General features: G+C 37.8%; 1 protein-coding gene across 1 annotated transcript in view; it reads right to left on the reverse strand.

Annotated features, from left to right (window-relative positions):
• The window catches only part of LOC117780395, a 112127-nt gene that overhangs the window by 47412 nt on the left and 41249 nt on the right, over positions 1 to 23466 (reverse strand). Inside the window, exon 3 of the mRNA XM_034616910.1 lies at positions 16186 to 16266. The gene's annotated coding sequence lies outside the window, so the exon portion shown is untranslated. The remainder of the gene's footprint in view (positions 1 to 16185; positions 16267 to 23466) is intronic.

Here is a 23466-nt window from a genome sequence, read left to right on the forward strand (position 1 = left end):
TGTCAATTATTTCACGCTTATAAGATTCTCAATGTTGATGATAATGATGGTCATAACGACGATACGGCTGGATGCTGATGATGGACAAAAACTTCATTAGCTAGACGCGAGAAAGCCGAGACAGTGACAAAAAGAAAAAAAACAAACCAAATAAAGTCAAACGAAAAGTGAAAAATAAAACGGAAATATTTCTGTACATAGTATAGGTATACTCAGGTAGACTATTAAAAATAAAAGTAATGTCTCGCTTTTTATGGCATTTTAATGCGATCTTTACGAGCTTGTGACAAAGATCTCGACAGTGACTAGACAGACAGTCCGTGTGACGTTTTTTTCTTAATATTTTTATTTTCAATTTTGGTTTCAATTTTAGTGGGTCAGTCCCAACATCAACGTCAGCTTCTACTTTAATTCCAGAACTAAGACATTTGAGAAATGCCTGAGAATGTTGCTAACTCTGCAAGCTCGCTCTCGCTTTCGCTCTCTCTCACACTTACTTCAGTATTCATCTCGATCAGTCTGTCTCGTATCTCTCTCCGATCTGTTGACAGTTTGGGATAAGTTAAGCAGGAAATTGCCTTGCATATTGATATGTCTTTTTGAATTTAAAAGCTCTCTCAAACACACACGCACACAGAGAGAGAGCGAGAGAGTGAGAGATAGAGAGAGAGACAGCAAGAGAGAGAAAGAGCTTGGCTTCAACTTTAACCAATTTCCAAACATTTTTCGAAGATACAATGAAGATATTTTCAACAATAAACTAAAACGAACGAAGAACAGGAGGCTTTCTCTGGCTCTCGTTCTCCCTCTCTCTCTCTGAACGGAACGTAACGACATTTTGTACGACCCCATTTCCAAAGTCGTAATAATTTCATGAAAAACGCAGCGACGTCGACGTCAGCAGCGCTGCAGTTTCGTTGAGTTAACTTCTCGTTTTTTTTTCAGTGGTTCGTCTAAGGGTGCTTGGTAGGGGATAGGGGAAGTTGGTGGGTCTATTGGGTAACGCGTTGCTGGTAATGTGCCAGTAAAAGGTATTTTAGCGCTGGAATGCCTCAGCCTGCCATCTTTTTCTTGCACTCTTTCACCCGCCATTTGCCAGTATGCACCTATCACTCTCCTCCTGGCATTACTCCCACCCCCCATTTCCTATTTCCCCACCCCACGCGACATCGTGCCCGCCGCTACTGTCCTCTGTTGCCATTATCTTCTTTACCGCTAGCTTTCTGGGCTGTCTGTCTGTCTGACTGTCTGACTGTTTGGCAAAATGAGTCGACAGTGCGAGAGTGTAGAAGAGAGAGAGAGAGAGAGAGTGAGAGAAAAAGAGAGAAGAGTCCTCGGCTGCTTTGTCATGAAAAATAACTTCGCTTCGTTGAAATGACAGTCACGATTTTGCTTTTGCTTTTTTGGGCAACTCCGATGCCGACATCGCTGCCACGCCTCCCAACAACCACACAGCCCCTCCTCCATTCCCCACACTTTTGACTTCGTATTCGCATCTTTAGTGCACGTTGTCTGCGAGATTTTCTTTTCTTATTTTTTTGATATTTCTTTGCTTCTTATGATTTTCCTTCTTTATACTACATACATTTATATAATTTTCCTCCATTTTGCCTTCTTTCCTTCCTCTATCTTTATTTTCTATAAGGGACAGCAATGTAACTGACTTGGATGCAGCAAGTAAATGAAAGATGATGAATTTATTAAATTCTCCATGTAGGTGGAACGAGAATGAGAGTGCGAGGGGCTGATGGGAAGGTGGGTCGAGGGGGACTATGTTGCTAACGGGGCATGTGACCTGGTGTTGGCCATAATAAATATATATGCATTTCTAGTATCCGCTTAAAATGCAACCCTAGTGCAATCAGTTTCGAGTTAGGGCAGACACTGCAAATCTTCCAGCATAATAGCAATATATACCTTAAGCGGCAGCGAGACTACAAGTTAAATGCGGTACTGAATAAGAACGAAAGTCTAGTATTATCAGATATTCTCTTATTAAATTGCAGAGAAAATAGGGAAAACTGATTTCCTTTGCAGGAGATTTGTAGAATTCTTTTCATTTCAATCAGCAGTCTTGGAAAAGATTCGGTTCAATGGCAAGAACTAAAGAATCAGTTATTCTTTTCTTTTGCTTCGGTTTCCTTCCGAAAATTAGTAAAATTTTATGCCACAAAAGAATATTTTATTTTCCTAATTATTCTCCAGTATCTTACTTGAAATAATGATAAGATTCTAGTTTGTTAACTGTTTCAAAATCAAATTACAATAATATTATAGATAAGATTGGATCTATATTTCATAAAGGTAACATGAGAATAATCAGTCAAATAATAAGTTTTTGAATAACTTTAATCTTTTAAATACACTTAAGGATTGGAGATTTACTTTTCTATTGTTCCTTTAATTAATTTGTAAATTTCTATTGTCCCATATTAGCATAATTTTTACCAAGTTGAAGTTAGAGCTTTTGTCTTTCACTAGATACTAAATTAATTTAACAGCCCCAACTCCGCTTTTCATTCTTTTGTGTCCCCGGGTGCGACTCTATTGACAGATCTTATCCGTATGCTACAGAATTTATATGACCTACAAATTGACAAAGTTTTCATTTCCATTTTCCATATTCCATTTTGACTGTAGCTTGAGTCAAGCATCGCTCTACACCCCTCCCTCCATGCTCCCCTCCATCCCCCACCCTCCAGTTACCTGAGAAGAATGAAAACTTTGTTATGCCCCACCTTTTGGTCGGTTTAATCTTTTGTATGGCGATTTTATGTAGCTTGCATACGATGATGAAATTCTTTGGGCAACAAAACACCAAAAGAAAATAAAGAGAGAAAAACTTTTTAGCCCCGCTAACTTGGCATCGGCTAATAAAGAATGTAAATGGAGCAAATTGCTTGGCCAAAAGGTAAAATTTCATAAATTTCCAGCAAAAAAACAAAAAAAAAAACTCCAAAGAAAAGGAAAAAAATTAAACAGAGAATTGCGTCGTAACTTTTTTTCTTTTGTAACTTCAGAACAGAGAACTGCAACGGGTATGAAATGTTCGATCATACTCAAACATTGACTCGAACCCGTTATGATTTTTTTGCTTTGGTTAAGCGACAGGAGCGGACCGTTCGAACTGAGCGCTCGGTTCGTTCGCTCAGTTCGAACACATTGCCAGTTTGTGTTCATGACCGTCTGTGTTTGTTTGTTTTTGTTCAACCACGAGCATTGACCGAACCGGCAGGCTGACTTGATTTGATGCTTACTCATTTTGTTCAAACGATCAGGTTTGGGTATGGGTATGAGCAAGGGTAGCGGTTTTGGGTATCTAAATGGGTATGGGTATGGGTATGCGAATGAGTGTCGGCTTTGGGTATGCAATCAGGTATGGGTATGGGTGTGAGCATGGGTATTGGTTTGGGTATCTAAATGGGTATGGGTATGGGTATGAGTATGGCCGTGCGCATGGTTGCCTGCGTTTGGTTATGCAGGCTTGCAAGCGAATACATACGCGTATGTTTTTTTTTGTACTCTTGTTAGTTAGTTGGTATAAAAATTATTATTGAATGGCAAAATAAATTTATGACAAAGAAATAATAATTGAAAATATATGAATTGCTTTATTTTGAAAATAATAAAAAAAAAACGTGTTATTATTAATAAATATTATTTTTGCTTTTTTAAAATGAACTTATGCTTAAAGTATTTTACTGACTGCATTTTTTAAGTAAATTAAACGAAGGAAACTAATTATTATTAACTTATTTCTAGAAGTTAATTTTAAGGTTTATTTAAAATTATTGACGAAACTATAGTTGTAAATTTTATTTACCTAATCCTAAAAGTTATACTTATTCAAGCAAAAGTAAAATTTTATCTTTTCTTAGACCTGTACAATACATACTATTTCTTTCACATACACATTTTAGTGTAAAAGTAAACGCCGCGCGTGCTCGCTATTGCGCGCTCTGTCGCACTCTTGTTAAGCACAGGCACTCAAGCTCATACCCATACCCATACCCATTTAGATACCCAAAACCGATACCCATGCTCATACCCATACCCATACCTGATTGCATACCCAAACGCCGACACTCATTCGCATACCCATACCCATACCCATTTAGATACCCAAAACCGACACATGTTTTCACACCCATACCCATACCTACCCAAGTTCAAAGCATACCCAAACCAAAACGTGGCTTTGGGTTTCGTCACAAACGAACCTCAATCCGGTTGAGTAGTTCGTAAACAAACAATCACGCTCGATACTCGATCGTAAACAGAGACGCGCGGAACCTGATCGAACACGCTGCGCCCGAGTGGTTGAGTTGATTTGGTTGAATTTTCTGCACACATGTTCGATCATACTCGAACATACCCAATGCAGCTCTCTGCTTCAGAAACAATCGTAAAAATCGCGCAGTGTCATTAATCTGAGGACTTTCCATCCCTCCTTGCACCCTATCAGCCCCCTGCCCCATGTCGATTACCCCCTACCAAAACCAAAGTTTCCGACTGCCCCGACCCAAAATTGATGTTATAAAAGCGTTTAGCCTTAATTGTTGGGGCGTTAAAGGTTATTACTGTAGTTGTTGTTATTGTTGTTGTTGGTGCTGCCGTGTGCAACGATTTGTTTTTCCTTTACGCATTTTTCTCAGCATTTTGCTCTGTCATCATAAAAACAAAAACTCGTCGAATAGGTGTTCGTACAAAGGCAAAATCAAAAATTCATTATACCCCCTATCTATAAATGCACTGAAATGGGTATATTGGTGCTCGTTTGGGCAGTAAAACAATTTACGATACTTTTAAGTATTACACTCAAATCAGTACAGCAGCATTTGATATATCGATCTATTATTAACCTTTTTATTTTTTTCCTAATTTCAAATGTATATTAAATATTGAAATATCCATTTAGATTCTTAATACCTTCCAACTGGGTAACTCACAGACGAATGCTCTTATTAACCTGCTCTAATTTTAAGTAGTATGAGGTATTGGGCTTAGATACGGATCTTTTTTCGGCATTTTCATCGCCTTGTGCTGAGTGAGAGTGGAAACTGTTTTTAATGACCAAATATTAAAATAAAAGGTGCTGCCTTTCAGGCCTTTCAGTCTTCGTTTTAATTTTCGTTTTGGTTTTGGGTTTTCTGCTTTCTGTTTCTGTATTCTGAGCGCCTTTTTCGTGGCCTTTTGTTTATGGTCATCATGGGTTCCTTTTGTGGGGCCCGATGGTCTTATGACACTTTTCATTTGCCGCTGCATAATGGAAAATTAAATTAATGAACGCACATTTAAGAGCGGATGGAGATTCATTTCTTCGTCTCCTTTCTTTCCCCCTTTTCACTTTCTACATTCAAGTTCACATAGATCCCAACAACAGTTGCGACACCCTAAAAAACAGATTTCATCTACCATTTTCATGTTTTGTTGTTGTTGTTGTTATTTTTGCTCTTTATACTCATTTCCATTTCCCTTGCCATGCCATTTTCATTTCCATTTCCATTGCCATTGCCAAGTAGTCCACATTAGCGAAGTGCCAGCCAAACAACAAAAATAACAACAACAAGAACAAGGTTAGCGCCTTCTACTTTGTGGCAAATTAATTTGGCAAGTGCAATAAAACTTTTGCAGCAGATTTGGCCATTATTCAATGCCTGGTAAATGCAGGCAGCTTCTAAGTGAAGATGGGATGGTTTTCAACTTGGTATGGTTGGGTTTCGAATGGCTTGGATTTCAGGTTCGCTTGGGATGGATCCCCAATGCCAGGCGGCAGCGGCATGTTCGTGTAATAACCAGGCCATTAAATAAATTAGTCAAATGTTTTTGTTGGGGGCAACTCGCAGCTCGCGTGCCTCAATTGGCCTTCTTGAAGCTGGCATTTTTGTTGGTTAAACCTCTCTGTCTAAAGAGTTGTCTGAATCCATTAAAGCTGATCGCAAAATTGCCAGCAACAATTAGATGCGCTACACTTGCCACCTGAACTCAACTCAAAAGTCCTTCAGGACTAGTCTTCCATTACAGAGAGAAAAATAAAAACAGAAACAAAACATTTGTCACAAGGGATTTCTTTTGAACATTTTCTATGTAATTAAACCAAAATGCAAGAACCAAAGAGTAAATAAGGGGACAAAGATTTAAGCATATTTTCGAAAACAGATTGAACGCAATAAATCGCAGCTGAGGCGCAACAAGACGAGACTCGAGTTGTGTTGGGATAAGTTGAAAGGACGCAGGATCTGTTGTCCGTGTACCGGAAGCTGTGAGCGTTGCAATGAGCAATAACTGCGCTTTGACACTTGAGTGGGCAACTCGACTGACCCCACAACGGGACAAAGACAGAGACAGAGAGCGAGAGAGAGAGAGAGAGAGAGAGAGAAAGATGTAGAGAAACGCTTGTTCTCAAATCAACCCTGAAATTCATAAGTGACAACGGGCAGCGACAAGACAATGGACGAGACTGACTACACCACCATGTGCGCCTTGTCGGAGGACATACTAATAAATCCTTGTCACAATATCCTTTTGTTTTGCCATTTTTCGAGGGCCACGTTGAGCTGAGTCGACTACCAGGAGCTCTCTTCTGGCAGGCGCATCATCCTTTTTGAATTTACAGCGCAATAATTCAAAACACATTCATGTTGACTGACAGACGGACGAAATGTGAAGCGGTAACAAAAGCGGTATCTGGGAAAAAACGGAACGGGGAAAAGGGAGCAGCAAACGGAGACCGTGGATCGGAGTGACGTGCGAAGACGGCTCGTCTGGCCGCCCCTTCAATGATTAAAGTCCTGTCGGCACGCAGCAATGCCATATGCTTTCCGGCGGCCTCATTCCCAAAACGTTGCCATACTGAGAGATTAATTCGCTACTGCTTCTAATGGCAGCTTCTAGTGTCTGCCTGTTGATTGCCTTTGTCTCGACTTTTCTAGCGGTGCAACAAAGCCACTGTCATTGCTCAAAGCTCCCTCCAATTGTTATAGCAGCCTGTCTACTTATGAGAGAGAGAGAAATCGACTCAAGAAAAAATGTAGTTTCGATTTGAAATTTTTGATAATGAATTTAAATTAATTCGAGTAAATCTATTTTAAGTTTTTAGTTTTTTCTTGTAATGGATGTACATATGTGATCTAACTTAAGATAGATTAAGACAGAGAGTGAGAGAAAATAAGAGAACAACAATAATTATATATATATATATATTTTTACTATAAACTATGATCTAAAAAGAGCAGATAGAGTGACTAAAAGCTAGCCTTAAGGAATGTTTTATGTTTCTTACACTCAGAAAAAAGCAGTTCGGTTCATTCTACAAATAAGATATCTTTAATAAATCCTGTTTCGGTCTAGAAATTTTTTAGAACGATTAAGTCATTAATTTACTTATTTTGAGAGCGAGTCATTCTGAATATTTATCATAATGCTGAAAAAAAAGAGCATTTCATACTAAAAATGTGTATGATTGTATACTGTTTGTATGTATGTACTTTCAGACTGTACTTACTTTACTTTTCACTTGACTGCTATGAGGAGCTGTTTGACGGTCACTGAAAAATTAAGACTGTAGTTGAGGACGCTATATAACAGGATAATTTCCGTATTCAGTAAGCACATACTTTTGATGATGATTTATGATTTGGATAATTTTATCATTTAATTTTGATGCAAAATGCTCATAATACTTTTTTCGTAGTTAAATTTTAAGATGTTTTTGCAGTCAGGTATAGAATTTAAAGGACTTGAATTAAGTATGAAATATACTTAAGTCTAGTACGTTTTGAAGTTTTAAGTCTGAAAAGCGCTTAAAGTAAGTACAAAATGTTCTTAAACGTATAATATTTTGGGATTATATCGAGACCATACTATTCTTAAATCAATCCTGAAACATCCGAACGCTCTTGATATTAAGATTTTTTAGAAATTCTTAAATTTAGAATATTCGGGCTTAGCTGACTTTTGACACCGGAAATTCTTGATTCAAGTACGAAAATTCTTGTTTTTTCTCTCAGTGTTAAAACATCTAACATAAGGCTGGATAAATTATAAATATGTTGTTAAATCATACATATAATTTATACGAGAAATGAGAAATAAAGAGAGAAAAAAATGAAAAGAGAATGGAGGTACTTTGGATCGACCAACCAACGCTAAAGAAATTAAAAAGTTTTTTTTTTGTTGCTAAAACTTTTCATTTCTAAGTTAACTTGCTTAAAGAGTTTATTATATACAACTTATTATATTTATATTTGTAGTTATTATATTATGTACATAACTACAAATTGTCTGCACGATCAGCTGAAAATTATTCACAGTTTTTACTCTCTTTTTTCAATAAAAAATACTACTACAATACTATCTCCTACAGTTTCTTGTGTTTCCTGAAAATATTTTCATGCCAAGATGGCCATTTTAAAATGTAAACAAATTAAGTTAAGCAACTAAATAAAACAGAAGTGCATAGAGGAAATGCGAGGGAGAAACGGAGTCAAATCACGTTAAGGAGATTTTCTTATGTATATATATATTAAAACAATCTATGTTTGTTCTATGTAGATAAACGGCCCAGTTTAGTTGAGTTGACTTAACTTGTGCTTTTGTCTGAATGGGCAGGCAAATGCTCAATGAGAATGCAAGTGAATTCGGTCTCACATAGGCAGCAGCAAGACTAACACTAACACTAACAACAACAACTACAGCAGCAACAACTGCAAGAAAAGCAAGTCGAGTAACTGTTTAAACACTTATTCACACACTCATATGCACTCACAATCAGACAAAGCACTCATAAGACACTGTTAGGATACTTGAACTTTTTGTTTGCGCTTCGTTTCGTTTTGTTTCGTTTCGTTTCGCTCTTAGTCTGGGGCATGTGTGGCAAGTATCTTACGAGTGCAGCACAGCGGCAGTGCCAGCTAAAGAAATACATACACAGATATCCACAAGTTCTACGAATACATACATACTTATGCATGTGTATACTACATACTTAGGCAAAAACTTGTGTGCTTAATTCCATTTTCATTTTAATTTCAGCGACGTTTTGTTTGTGTTCTTGAGGCATCCTTTTAGCCTAGTGCCTTAGTAATGCCACTGTTTGTCTTCTTCAACTTCTTCCACTAATTTTTCAACTCTGCCTGCTTCTCCGTCATCTTTATCATTGTCTTCCTAACGTCTGCTTGAGCATTTCTGCCCATTTTGGGCATTTGCCCCTGGGAAATGGGTCAGCAAAAGCAGAGGGCATAATTTAATTGCCAACATTTTGACTGTGTGGCAGAGATGCAATGCATTTTTCTAATTACAACGCAATTTTTTGTCTCTTTCTTTACTTTTCTTGCCGCCATAAATCATGTTAACTTAAAAATAGGCGCCTCTGACATTGGAGTGCGATTGTCAGTCAACGCTTTGGCTCTCACTTAATTGCCGCACATCTGTCTAGAACGTTGAAAGCGGCAGATCAGTTCTTCCACATCGACCCACACCACTGCCCCGTGTGGCACCCTAAGCAGTTGCCCCTATTGCGTGGGCCTCACGTCGATATTGGTCTGTCTGTTTGACTCTCTGTCTGTCTGCCAAATGAATTTATGACAACTAAGCATAAATAATTCAATTCGTGCGTGTTTACAACATTTATTAAATGAAGTGTTGAAGTGGGTGAAAATTACGCCCACACACACACACACACACACACATAAATATATATATAAATATACCACTCAGAAACTCACTCACCTCTCCAACAAAAACACACACTCGTGTTGTCATCTTTTGAAACGTATTTCTATATTTTGATTATGAGCTAGGGGCAAGCACACAAAAATCTCTAAAGTCGTCTGTCTTGAAAAACACCAGATAAAAGATAAATAATAAAAACTTATAATGAAAAAAAATTATGAAAAATTAAAGAAAAAAACAAGGGGGCTCCGCCCCCTGCTCGCTTCGCTCGCCTACCCCCGGCTCGCTTCGCTCGCGGTGAGGTGCGGCTACAGTCGAGCACGCTCGACAGTAGGATACCCTGAGCCCATGTACTCTTTTATAAAAGTTGATTGTTGCCCATTTTCAATTGGCTCAGGGTATCAAAAATTACACACGCGAAACTATGAACAACTTTCGGTTTTCTGAAGTCACTGTGCTTATCACTGCAGACTACGTTATTAATGCCTCACTGAACTAATACATCACTCGATTACGATTACGACTTGCGATTTACCAATTTATCAATTTATAATTAATTTTAAATAAGTTTAATATAATAAACTTTAATATAATAAACTTGTTTAAAATTAATTAGAAATTGATAAATTGGTAAATCGCAAGTCGTAATCGTAATCGCTTGCAATCGATGTAGCGTGTGTCAAGAGTAGCCACAAACTACAACTTTGCTCAGCCTGCAATCTGGCAGCACCCATTTTCCTCTCTCACTCTCTCCCACTTACGCAACAAATTCAAGCCTGCCAAAGGCTGCTGCAGTGCGCGCGAAATTTGAAATAAAAGGCAATGTCTAATTTTATGAGATTCTTAAAGCGGAAAATGCTAAGCTTTTTTTTACAACGATAATAAGCAGATACTTATTATATATATGTGTAAGGAATCGAAAATATTAATAATTAAAATTATTATTTTGCAGCTTTCAGTGCTCGGCAAAGATGCAAGAGTAGTGCTGCAAAATGATCGCTATTTCTCTCATGCAATTTCATACATACATAGCTATCAGCTTCTGCTGATTTTTGCCATGCAAAAATACATATTTATATATTAACACAATTATATTTTAATCAAATTGTATATTTGTATATACATAAATTATACATTAACATTTTCATTACATGATATCGATAATATTTTTGCTTATCGCTTAATTCTTATTTGGTAACAAAAAAAAATTGGTACTAATTCGTTCTGTCTTTGTGCGCGCCTTGCATACAAACGTGAACATGCTGTCTCGCTCGCACGTTTGATTTGCCATCCAAATGTAATTATTCAACTAAATCTAAATTCCGAAATAACTTCTTTATTTATGGGTCAATCGATTTGAAATTTTCAGGGTCGTTTAATACGCATACTTCTCAACTGATTGTTCAGTTAGGGAGTGCTATGTCAAAAATTGCGCCTGTAAATCGTTTTTTTTCAATTTGTGGGCGAAGGGGGCGTGGCATCAAAAATTGGAAACAAACTTGACCTGCGTATGGTATTCACAAACCTGCATTCCAAATTTGAAGTCTCTAGCACTTACAGTCTCTGAGATCGACGCGTTCAAACAGACGGACAGACGGACAGACGGACGGACGGACAGACGGACAGACGGACAGACAGACGGACAGGGCTAGATCGACTCGGCTGTTGATCCTGATCAAGAATATATATACTTTATGGGGTCTGCCACCCCTCCTTCTGCCTGTTACATACATTCTGCCAAACACATTATACCCTTTTTTGCCCATTTTCAATGGGCTCAGGGTATAAAAAATGAAAGAAAAAAGCATCACAAGACAATTTTGGAGGTTTTTGTAAATTGTATCCATTATTCGTGAGGCTGGGAGACGCTTGTGACTCTTGGAGCCGCAGCTAAGGCAGCCTTGCTTAATCTAGAGATTGTCTATCCATCAAATGAGTCATAAGTGCTCTGACTTCCGCTTGTCTCTCTAGGGTTCAAAAAACTTCAAATTCAACACACAACAAATAAAAATTAACCGAAAAAAAATTAGAGGCGAAGATTTGTGACTAAAGCTAAGGTTGTTGCCCATGATCATGTTTAGCTATATGGCTCTGTTTCTCTCTTCTCCTCTCTCCATTCATTTTTATCTTGACTTGCTGTTTGATTGATTTTCTTAGCGTCCTTAACCAAGATTAGGCATTTGCCCTGTTATATTTAGTGAAGCGATTATCAAGTACTTCAACTCGATTTTTTTTGACTATTGAGTTGATTTAATCGATTTCCATTAAAAATCGACAACTCACTTGGGATTGTTCATCGTAGTTAATTTGTAATGTTGAGTTTGGTCGTCCAATTTTTGTTGAGCTTCCGTAGTAAATAACCTACCAAATTGTCAAAGCATGAATAAAACATTAAAACGATACAAGAAAAATAATATTTTTAATAAAAGTACGAATGTATTTGCGTTTTCAAATTTACAAATTTTTTTTTTTTTAACTCTATATTTGCAACTCGATCTACTATTTTCCGATATATCGACAACTCGATACTTATTATTGGCGATTTGCCATTTCGATATAAAACTCGATCTAAAGTTTGGACTTACATCACTAGTTATATCTATCTCGCACTATCTGTTTTATATACAGGGCTCAATCAACGTTAGAGCCGGGTAGTTCAAGTTTTGAAAGTAGTTTCTTTTTGTGTTGTCAATTCTGCCTAAGAGAAAAAATTAGTTGTGGGAAACCATTTAGTTTTTCAAACTCATTTGCACAGATCTATTCTAAACTCTATGACTCTTTGATTTATTTATCGTTTGACTCATCTTTATAATATTTTCATGATATCTTAGACGACCTTAATCATATGCTGATTCGTTCCATTTAGAATCTCAGAATCTCCTTGGCATGAAAAGTTTTGCAACTGTCCATATGTAGACATTAATTTTCTTTGGTCAACTTATGATGTCAGCTACTGGAAAAAAATGACGCCTTGTCAACGTCGTCGACAACAACGACAACAATAGTAAACAATAGCAATCGCACAATTATTATAAAGAGAGAAAAAAAACCCACAAGTCGTTAACGTCATGAAATTATAATTAAAAATCTGAACAAGCCGTCGGCTCTGGCAACGACCTCTCCGCCTCCTGTGGTACGACCCACCTGGCAACTGTTTAACATTATAATCATTACGATGCTGATGATGGTAATGATCATCATTGTGGTTTGTGTATTTGATAATTGACTTGGGCTTAACGCAATTAACAAAGCGAACGATTGAAAAAATAAACTCCATCAACGATACAATGATAAAAAAAAACATAAATAAATGAATATAAATAAATAAATGGCAAAAAAAAAAGTAAAAAAAAACACTAGTTATATGTTTGTGCATTGTACATATGTATATAAAAATTATGCATTAAACAGATAACAACTCACACTCGTGCACAGATTTAAAGTTGTCATTTATTCATTTGTGTATTTAATAAACAATAAAAACATTAATAAGTTAATAATCGTTCGAAATGTGTGAGTGTGAGTGTGTGTGTATGTGTGTGTGTATTTGTGTATGCGCTGTCATTGGCTCTCTGCATAATTGATGTGGGTTCAGTTTTGATTCTGCTAATAGATTGGTTAAATGCTCAATGGTGTGTTTGTTTTTTTTTTTTCTCATTTATATCTTTTTGGGTGAATGATAATAATAACTGTGATGGCGGTGATGATGGTAATGGTAATGTTAATGCGAATATTGATGATATCATGCGATTATATTTAAGATTCGTTGATAATTAAAATAAAAACTGACCACGACAAGAGACTCTGCCTGATTTCCTGCTGACATCGCGTAATCCCACCAAAAGTATAATCAATCTTTTTGTGGGCCATTCGATGATGGGGCTAAAACAATTTCTACAGTTGCGGAAAACAAAATATATTATGACAATGGGTAAAAAAAACAACTGCTTAGAAATTTTACTAATCATACCAGTTACTTAAAAAATAAGCAAAAGGGTACATTGTGTTCGTTGGAATGTATGTATAGTAACAGGGAGAAGGGGGCAATTCGACCCTATAAAGAATATATATTCTGGATCAGCATCAACAGCCGAGTCGATATAGCGATGTGTGTCTGCCCGTCAGTCCTAGATCTCAGAGACCATAAGAGATTGGAGCAGGTCAAATTTACAAAAGGATTTCAGAGACTAAAAGAGGTAGAGTTACCAAATTTGGCACACAGATTTCTCTATACCCCACGCAGATCAAGTTTGTTTCAAATTTAAGACACGCCCAAAGCGCGAAAAACCACCACACCTACAGTTTTTAAGATAATTTTTGTGGTAATTATCTATAAGTTTTATATATTATCCCATTGAATCGCATCAAGATCGGACAAGTAGAACGGCAGTTATGTCGATTTAATGATTTCAAGGTAATATAGTACAAGTATTTTTATACATATTGAAATATGTAACGGGTATATTATGGTCGGGATCTCGACTATAGCCATTCCGACTAGTTTTTTTTTTACTTTAGTATGAAAAAGTCGACAAAACTCTAACTTACCATGAAAATCAAATAATCAAAAATAAGCTGAATGGGCCAGAGCATCAATTACTTGAAATATTTTTCGTATGCCCCAAACTTCCGGCAGATGACAGACGACTGCGAACTATGACTACATTTATCCAAACTATCATTATCATTATGAATACGATGATGATGCTTGTGGTTATTATGATGTTCACAAGCAAGTGGACTTTGCCAGCCAGCCCGCCTAACTCACCCAAGCAAACAAAGTCAGACTTAGAGACCCAAACCCAGACCTAGACGCAGACGCAGACGCAGCCGGATGGAAGACGTAATTGCTGGCTATTATATGGGCAGGCAAAAATGTATAAAAAATGGCAGCAGTATATTTGTATCTTTGGGATAAGCAAACGCAAGTGCAAACATGACGAAAACAAATAAACATTTATTTATTTTTATTTTGCGAATAACATTTAATTATGCGCATAAAGCTAATTAATTAGCGCCAGGCGATGGGCACTACTCACTCCATGATAAATCAGATAAGACGCAGGTGTGCAATAGCACGAGCTAACTAACCGCTAACCTCATAAAGCGGGTTCCCAAATCAAGGTGCATTTCAATAAAAGTTTATCTAAAGAAGCTCTTTAATCATATGAAAGATCTTCAACAAGCTAATTGAATGAAAGATCCAAGAAAGATATAAAATTTAGGATCATATAATTTCGCAGCGAAAGCTATAAAGCTTAAAACTTTTATAGTATCGATAGATGATGAGCTCCGTTGCGAGCTTTGGCATCTGTTAAACAAATTTTATGGTGCAGCCCTTTGAGATTTTGTGCGAGATTAACAAAAAGAATAACAATGATAATGCAGCAAAAAAAACAACAACAAAGATGCAAAATGTTGTAATAATTTATTTTTGATTTAAAAAAAAAAAAATTTTAATAAAAAAATATATTAAAAAAATGAAATTAAAAAATGAAAATAAAACCTTACACCTTATACACAATCCTCTGCGCCACCTAAGTACTAAGCTCGCTGGCTGACCAAACGCTGCTATATGTAAATCAAAATAAACGCGAACTTTGACCTCGAATTTCACGCACTTGCAGGGCGAATTTATAAAAACGACATCTTAAACGTCAATGAATTTGTCATATCTGTGGTTTTTTAAAATTTCAAACTTGTAGCTTAAGCCGTTTGGCCTGTACAGTGATACATGAATGTACATACATGACAAAGAATTTTATATATATATAGATTTTATTTTGTTCGTCACAAATTTTGATATGAGAATTTTGGGTTTGGAATATGCTTTCGACACTAGACTTTTACCTCGTGTAGGGTTTTTTTTTTGTGTGATTTATAATTCAGGAATACTCTAGAGATTTGATAATTTCTGACATTACAATTCATAGCCCCTGTTTCAATTGATTACTTAATTTTTCAACTAAGACTAAACCTTAATGTTATTAACTCTTTGTTATGTATTCCTTGGGTGTGTGTCTGCGATTCACATTAATTTTAAGGCTATTTTCTATTTTATAAGAAAAGCCTTTTAATCAGGCTTAGCTTAGGCTGGCAAAACTCATTGGTATGCAAATGAGAGTGGATATCAATTAAATCTTGTGTAAAGTACAGCATTAGCTCAAGATCTGATTGGGTTCTTTTGGTGGAGACAACTTTTCAATTTTGGTTCTGCCTCAACGGCGCCCCGTCGCTGTCCTTCTTTTATTCCCCTCCAGTTTCACCACCATCTTCTCAATTGCCTGCGTCTTCGCTTTATTCACTTGTCTCGCCAATTTATTTTCATTGGCAAACATTTCGCCAAGGACAGAACATCACTGAAGACGCCATTTATTCCCATCTTCATTTCCAGCTATGTATGTACGTTGTACATCCCCACGCACCTCTTTAAGACTTCAAGTATGAGAATTTTGGTGGTAACTCGAATCACTAGAGCCGAGAACTAAACCTAATACACTTTTAATTACCTACCTTTATGCTTTCTTCTGGCGCTTTTGGTGCCGTGTTGATTTTTGCGCAATGACAGCATGAAATTACCATTAATATTGGGACCTGCAAAGGAGAGAAACGGAAACAGAAACCGAAAAACAAAATAGATTAGCATTAATCATGAAATGTATACGCGATATAAATATTTGTAGATTAAGGTATTTATGTGTATGGGAGTTGATTGCCACAGATTTGCATAAGCTGTCAAGTATTGGGGGAAGGAGACTGTAGCAAAACTAAGTAAATCCAGTAAATACCACAGTTGCATGTCAAGCTGACATTAAGTGCGTGCCACAGTAAGTGCCACAATCAAGGCAGCGACTCCCCAGTGGGCCACTCAAATTGAATAGACAGCAGCAGCAGGCCCAAAGTACTGGCACTTGAGTGGAGTTCGAAGCACAGGACAATCCATAAGAATTGACATGTAGCTGGAGATATTTGTCACACAAAATTAGCGTAAGGGACGAGACTCAAAGCGAGACGGGACGAGTCGGGTCTAGTCGTGTTGAATCAAGTCAAATCGAGTTGAGACGCGTCTAGTTGACTTTTCTAGCGCATCATTTATCAATGTGCGCCAAATCGCCCAGTGACAGCCAACAATAAAAACAAAGCGACAGCGAAATTGTTATGGATAATCAGGGTGGCTTCTCCCTCTTACTCTTGCTTTTCCCCCTCTATAAACATCTCTTTCGCATGCTGATGCTTGATATTGTGTTATGTATTGTATTTACATGACCATAATATGACAATAATTAGCATAGACAGCATGTATCTGTATCTGTCCTATTTATATGCATATCGAGTGAAAGAAGCATTTGGATTAGATACAATCTCTCTATATTGGATACACTTTCAGTTCAAGTGGCTCTTGTCTCTTATCTAGCCGATTTAAGTGACAGCTGGTTGCTCACACTCGCACAATCTCGACTAATATTTGACAGCTGCCTTCATATTGTATATACGACACTTCAATCGTCCATTTGCCGATTCTCAATGTTCGCTTGTCAATTGCCGTTTATCGAATATCAGTTGTCAGTTATCAGAAAGTAGCCCCGGCAAAGTTAAGAGATGATTTCTTGGTCACACCACATCCCAGTTCAATTCAAATTCCGACCTGACCAAAGAAGGTGCATATTGTATATGGAGCCTAACCCAACATAAACTAGCACACTTGAACGTGGCCGACTGACAATTCAATGACATTTGATCGCGTTATTTGGATTTTTTTCAACTTTTCGATTCAATTTTTCAGTCGCGTTTTTTTGTTTTTTATTCGTTGGTTTATATTTATTTTATTTTATTATTGGTTGCGCTTTGTGCTTTGCATACTTGAGTAGCAGCAACATTTATACAAGACGGAAAAGGGGTCATCCAATGGCCATCCTCGCATTTAACCCTCACCCTCACAATTACCCACATTGGAATGCAGTTTTGGCCTTAGCGCATTTAGTTTCGTTACCAATTTCGTTTTCTTACCCTCAAGTATTGTCGAATGTGCCCTTGAATACGAATACAAGTACAAGTAGTACAGCTACGAATACGAATTGACTATTTTGAACTCGTACTCAGACTCGCACTCATATCTTCGCACTTGTGTGTGTTTTCGGCTTAGAGTCAAATTTATGACATGGCACAGCATTTAGTTTTCAATTTCAATTATTATTTATAGCCAACTGAAGGTCGTGCGCAGGCGTGTTGACAACAATTATAAATGTAATTACCTTTTGGCCAGGCCGGAACCAAAACCAAATCAAAATCGAATTGAACCCCAACATTACCATAAGTAATTGTCTACAATCGATAATATTTAAAAGTTGCTGTTGTTGTTGCAGAGCTCAAATCGCATAGAAATACTCGTTACTTAAACTGAGAAAAAAATGCAACTCAAATTAAAAAAAAATAACTCAAAAATAAAAAAATAATAGTGTGAAATTATTGCTTTATTTGTTGTATCTATATAGAGTATATAAAATTTTTGGGACATACCGTATCCGCAACCATTACACACATACGTGGGCAGTCCGACAAGTAGTGAACCTTTTCCCCTAAGGTCGCCATTATCGCAAGAGACATTTACTATCGTGTAGTTTATTCTTTTAGACGGGCACTGTCAAAATTTCAGCCGATTCGGACTCTTAATTTGGTTTTGACAGCGTTTGCAAGAAAACATGTTTGCGGATTTTAAAAAAAATTTAAAAAGAGTAATATCGATCGGTGATCCGTTTTTGTTTTTGAAAGGAAATCGCACAGCTAAATCAAAGAGCGTTTGGATGCTGTATACGGTGACTCTTCTAATTTGTTTGCGACTGTCTAAAATTGGTTTAATGAATTCAAACGTGGTTGTACGTCGGTTTTTGTCGTACACCTTACAAGTGTCCGTCAAACCGATACAGCAGACAAAATCGTAACAAAATGCTATGATCACGTATTATCAGACTGCCGATTTATGGTACGCGAGTTAGCTAGACATGGGTTATATCCTACACGCAATATTGGGCTTGAGAGAGCTGTCGGCGAGATGAGTGCCGCGTTTGCTCACATTTTTGTTTCACCAAGAAAATGAGCCATCACAAAGGCAATGGCGAAATTTCATGAATAATGCTTCGAGCTGATTCGGAACTCTCCTTACTCTTTTGACCTAACCCCAAGTGACTTCTTTTTATATCCTAAACTAAAAGTTGCGCTTGACGGACAGAAATTCTCATTAAATGTGATGGCCTTTGAAATCAACTATTTTAGGGACGTCAAATTATTTTTGAAGGGGAGCGTCTTTTGAAGAAGTGTGGTGACTTATAATAAGACTAGGTTGAAAAATAAAATAAATAAAAAATTGTAAAACTGTTTAACATTGTAAGGCTCATTATTTGTCGGACCACCAACGTAGCTATATTGACTTGGCTGTTGTTGCTGATCAAGAAAATATATACTTTATTGGGTTGGAGATGCCTCCTTCTCCCTGATACATACATTTGCACGAACACAGTGTACCCTTTTACTTATTTTATAAGTAAAGGGTATAAAAATATGTAGGAAAAACGCGTCTTGCTTAAGCAATGACATCCGAAACAGACAACTGAACTGAAAGTGACAGTCAAATAACAAGTATTGCCTCTGACTAATAACTATAGGTTTTAATTTATACAAATACATATTTCAGTGTTAAAGGTAGCACATCTGTGCAATTAGTTGACTTGCAAGTTGTTACTGCTTGGACAATTCAAACGTTGCAAGCTCCCATCGACAATGGCATCAATGACGAGCAATCTGAGTTTATAGGAGAGGGAACTTGTCAAAATTATACGTTATATTGAACTAACATTGTCACAACGATAACAAGGACAACAACAAGGACATCGACAACGGCGACGACGATGAGAACGACAACGTCAACGACATCGACATCGACAACGACAACGACGACGACGAATTGACGGAGTGCAGGCGACACCTTTATCCGGGTCTATGTGCATATTATACAAAATGTTGCAGCTCTGTCAGCTGCCTTTCAATTAGAATCTTGTCAATGCCTGCACCGCCGCTGTTAACAGGCATCAGTTGGAGAGCTAGGTAGCTTGGTAAAGGACCTACAAAGGACATCTATTGAATATGTTGCGCCTCTCTCTTTTTCTCTCTCTCTCTCTCTCTCTGTCTATTGTCGTCTTCCTCCCGCTGCTCAAGCTGCATGTCGCCCATTTTTCGTATGACAAAGCGTGCCATTGTTGATTTCCTGCCAGCCCTTTACCTCAGTCTCTACCTCAGCCTCCGCATTACCCACTGTCTCTGTCGCTTTCTCTATCTCTGCCACTGTCACTGCAGCAGCCCTTGCCAGATACCACTTAACTAGGCAGCTATCATTCGAAACATAGCACAATGGAGTAGATCAGTTGCAGAAAGAACTTGTAGTGTAGTCATAAATAATCTAGGATATAGTATCGATTATCTTTTTTGCAATAATATTTTTAATTAGTGCACATATTGGGAATAGAGATGGAGAAAAATCGATAGTCGGAGCCATCGATAGTTTTTAATAGTGGACCGATTAAAAGAAAAAGGAAACGGTGATAAAATAATTACAAGAAAAATTAAAATAATTGATTAAACTTAATATTATTAAATTATATTTATTCCTGCTGGCGAACTGCCCCTAATGGCGAAATTACGTTTTTTACGTAAAATTACACGTTGTAAAATAATGCCTAAGCTTAGAATTACCTATATCGACTTTTGACAAAAATTTATTTATTATCATTCACTTTTTCTTGCTGTTTTCCACATTTACAATTTTGTACACTTTTATAATGGTCTGAACAGTTACTCCATTGAATTTGCGCCACTTTAGTGGGGTACAAAGCGGGAAGGAAAAAATATCGAATGCGATCAATACATATCGAATGTGTTTATGAGCCGATTTTTTCATCGATCGCCGATTATTTTATAGCCAACTAAAGGAAAGTTCATGAACAAAGATCGATAACATTTAACTTCTGCTCTCCAGAATTTTTCAAGCATTTGGAATGCCATTTTGTCATTCCGCCTGTATTCATGCATAATCCTCAGCTACAACCTGCTACAATCCTGCAGCTGGTCGGTTCGGTCCCATGGTGAATTGATGCTGCCTGTTCCGTCGCCGTTTGCTGACATGTCAGAAATTTTAACTGGCAATTTGCAGGAGAACGCGCGCCACGCACGTACAACGTCGGCCAGACAGCTGGACGGAAGGAGGGACAGACGGCCAGACGGCCAGACTTTCACGTGGACTGATGCACAATGGACGGAGGGGGTGGGGCTGGGTGGGTTGGGTCGCACAGGAGCCACAAAAGGACAATCTGACGGGCAAACACAGAGAGACAGACAGATATATTTAGAAGCAACGCCAACGTCCCCAGCAATTTCCATGTGCGAGTTCCCGTTTTGTCTGCAAGTGTCTTTTCTCTCTTTTCCACAGTATATCTCCCTCTCTCTCTCTCTCTGTCTCTCTCTGTCCCGCTGTCTCTATTTATGTCTGTTTTGTTGTTTTTGTTGCATAGAACATGGCACAATATGTTGCCATGTCTGCCACGCCTTCACCGCCCTCCCTCTGGGCACGCCTCGCGTCTAGCTTGCCACTTGAGTGTGTGTGTGTGTGTGTGTGTGTGTGTGAGAACATTTTCGGTAATGGTGTCAAAATAATTTGGGTTGTCATTTGTTTTGTCGGCCACCCAGAAAGGTAAGCCATATAAGCGAGCAGTGTGTGTGGTATGTGTGTGTGTGTGTGTGTGTGTGTGTATGTTTATGTGTGTGGTGTGTGGGAGCGTGTGACTCTGTGGAGATGCTGAATGCTCTGTACTCTGACTCATAAGCTCATAATCAGCAGCAGACCAGGGGAAGTTTGCCATTTACCATTTGCGATTTTTAATAAGCAGGCAAACGCAGTTGGCTAATAAACTGTAAGTGGTTTGGGCAAAACAGAGAGGTTCTTGTAGGGGGAGGACACACAGAGGAATAACAAAGGAACAAACAGAAATGTGTGTTTTTCACACATACTAGAACAACTTATGTGTATTGTTTTAGCTTAGCTTTTGCCGCTTGATGCGATGCTTGTTTGCCTTTTTATTAAATTTTTGTTGTGTCGAAGAAAATGGGAAAAATCGGAGAGGGTAAAAGTGGGGAAAAAGGACAAGTATAGAAGAAAGGAGAGCTGTTTGAGAGTAAAAGAAATAAGAACAGCATGTGTGCGTGTCTGTATTAGCAGCTAAAAATATTAATTGATTTTCGTGTTTGCCATGTGTGCTTACGGCTTCGTTCTTTTTTTGGTGTGGTTTTTCTTTTGTTTTTCCACTCGCTCAATTTTACAACTTAAATTCAATTTTTTTTCAACGATATTCGATTCGCAATATTTTAAACTGTCACACAACGCGGCGTATACGTAAAACGTAATAACCGTTGCCTACTTTACAGCTGCAGGGACGAATTGACTTTTTATCATGATTTATGATTTCTGGCAGCTCTCGAGCAAATGAATTTAATTTGTTGCAACATGTGGCTAGATATATTTTGACAGTTTTTTCTTTTTTTTTTGATTGTCGTTTCATTTGTTGTTGGTGTTGGTTACAACATAAATCTGAAGGCAGACAACAAGTTAAATGGCGTCTCACATTTTTGATTTCTCGAGCGTCAGCTGAGTCATAAATCATTGGCTAGGTGTGACATGGCACGGTAACTAAAACAACAATACTACTAAGAATAATACAAAAGCAACAACAAGATTTCTAGCAGTCAAGCTGATAATGAATTGTTGTTCTCATAGCAGTTGATTGATGCTCATGGAAGGCTCCACCTCCATAGCCTTTGCATCGCTTAAATGTCGTTTATCGGCATGATGGAAGGTGTAGGCGGAAGGGGAGGGTGTTATTGTGGCATGCAACAGCTGTCAATGGCAGCATACAGTAGAACACGAGTAACCGAGTCACCAGTCCGAGCCACTCTCAAGACCCCAAAAAACTCATCGTCATCAACATGAAGAGCCCTTTGTTTGTTTGCTAATAGCTTGTTAGCCATTTCAAAAACAATTTTCTAACAGCAACAACAACAACAGCAACAAGGAGAACAGCAGCAACAGGGACAGGAACATGTGTCCCCTAACTTATCTGCCAAAGCCCTCACACTGGGGAGCTGCTGCTCCCGACTTTCATAATTCAGACAAGCAAGTTGTAAAAGGAAAAAAAATCACAGAAATATACGCACACAACGCACTCACTCACACTTACACATATTGACAGCTTTACCATAAATTTCAGGTAACAGGGATAGCCAAGGACAAAAACACACACACACACACACACACACAACTTGTTGTAGTTGTTGGTGCTTTTTTCTCGCACTGTTCGTTAAGGTTGTTGCCAAGTGTGGAACTCATATTGCGTATCACTCATACGACACGAAGTACGGCCGAGACAAAGCAAATGTGTCAGAGAAACGATAAGGGATTACGATTATGTATGCAAATGTTTTATGCCAAAAGCAAAATGGTGAAAAAAAAGGCAAGGACAGTGTCAAGTGTGAAGTTAAGAGCACAACAGATCACGCTTATAGCAATTCTGGCATAACAGTAGCATATAGTTTCATGAACAAGATTTCGACTTTTGAAATGACTTTGTAAAGATCATAAAGATGGTTTGGTTAAGTTGGTTGACTGACATTATTCATGTTACTGCGCTTCTAGCGGCTCTCAATCATAAGGAGAACATTTTGAGCCCTTCACGCAATTTGCATCGTTATAACACT

This window comes from Drosophila innubila, chromosome X (genome assembly GCF_004354385.1).
Source record: "Drosophila innubila isolate TH190305 chromosome X, UK_Dinn_1.0, whole genome shotgun sequence".
NCBI classification, from domain to species: Eukaryota; Metazoa; Arthropoda; class Insecta; order Diptera; family Drosophilidae; genus Drosophila; species Drosophila innubila.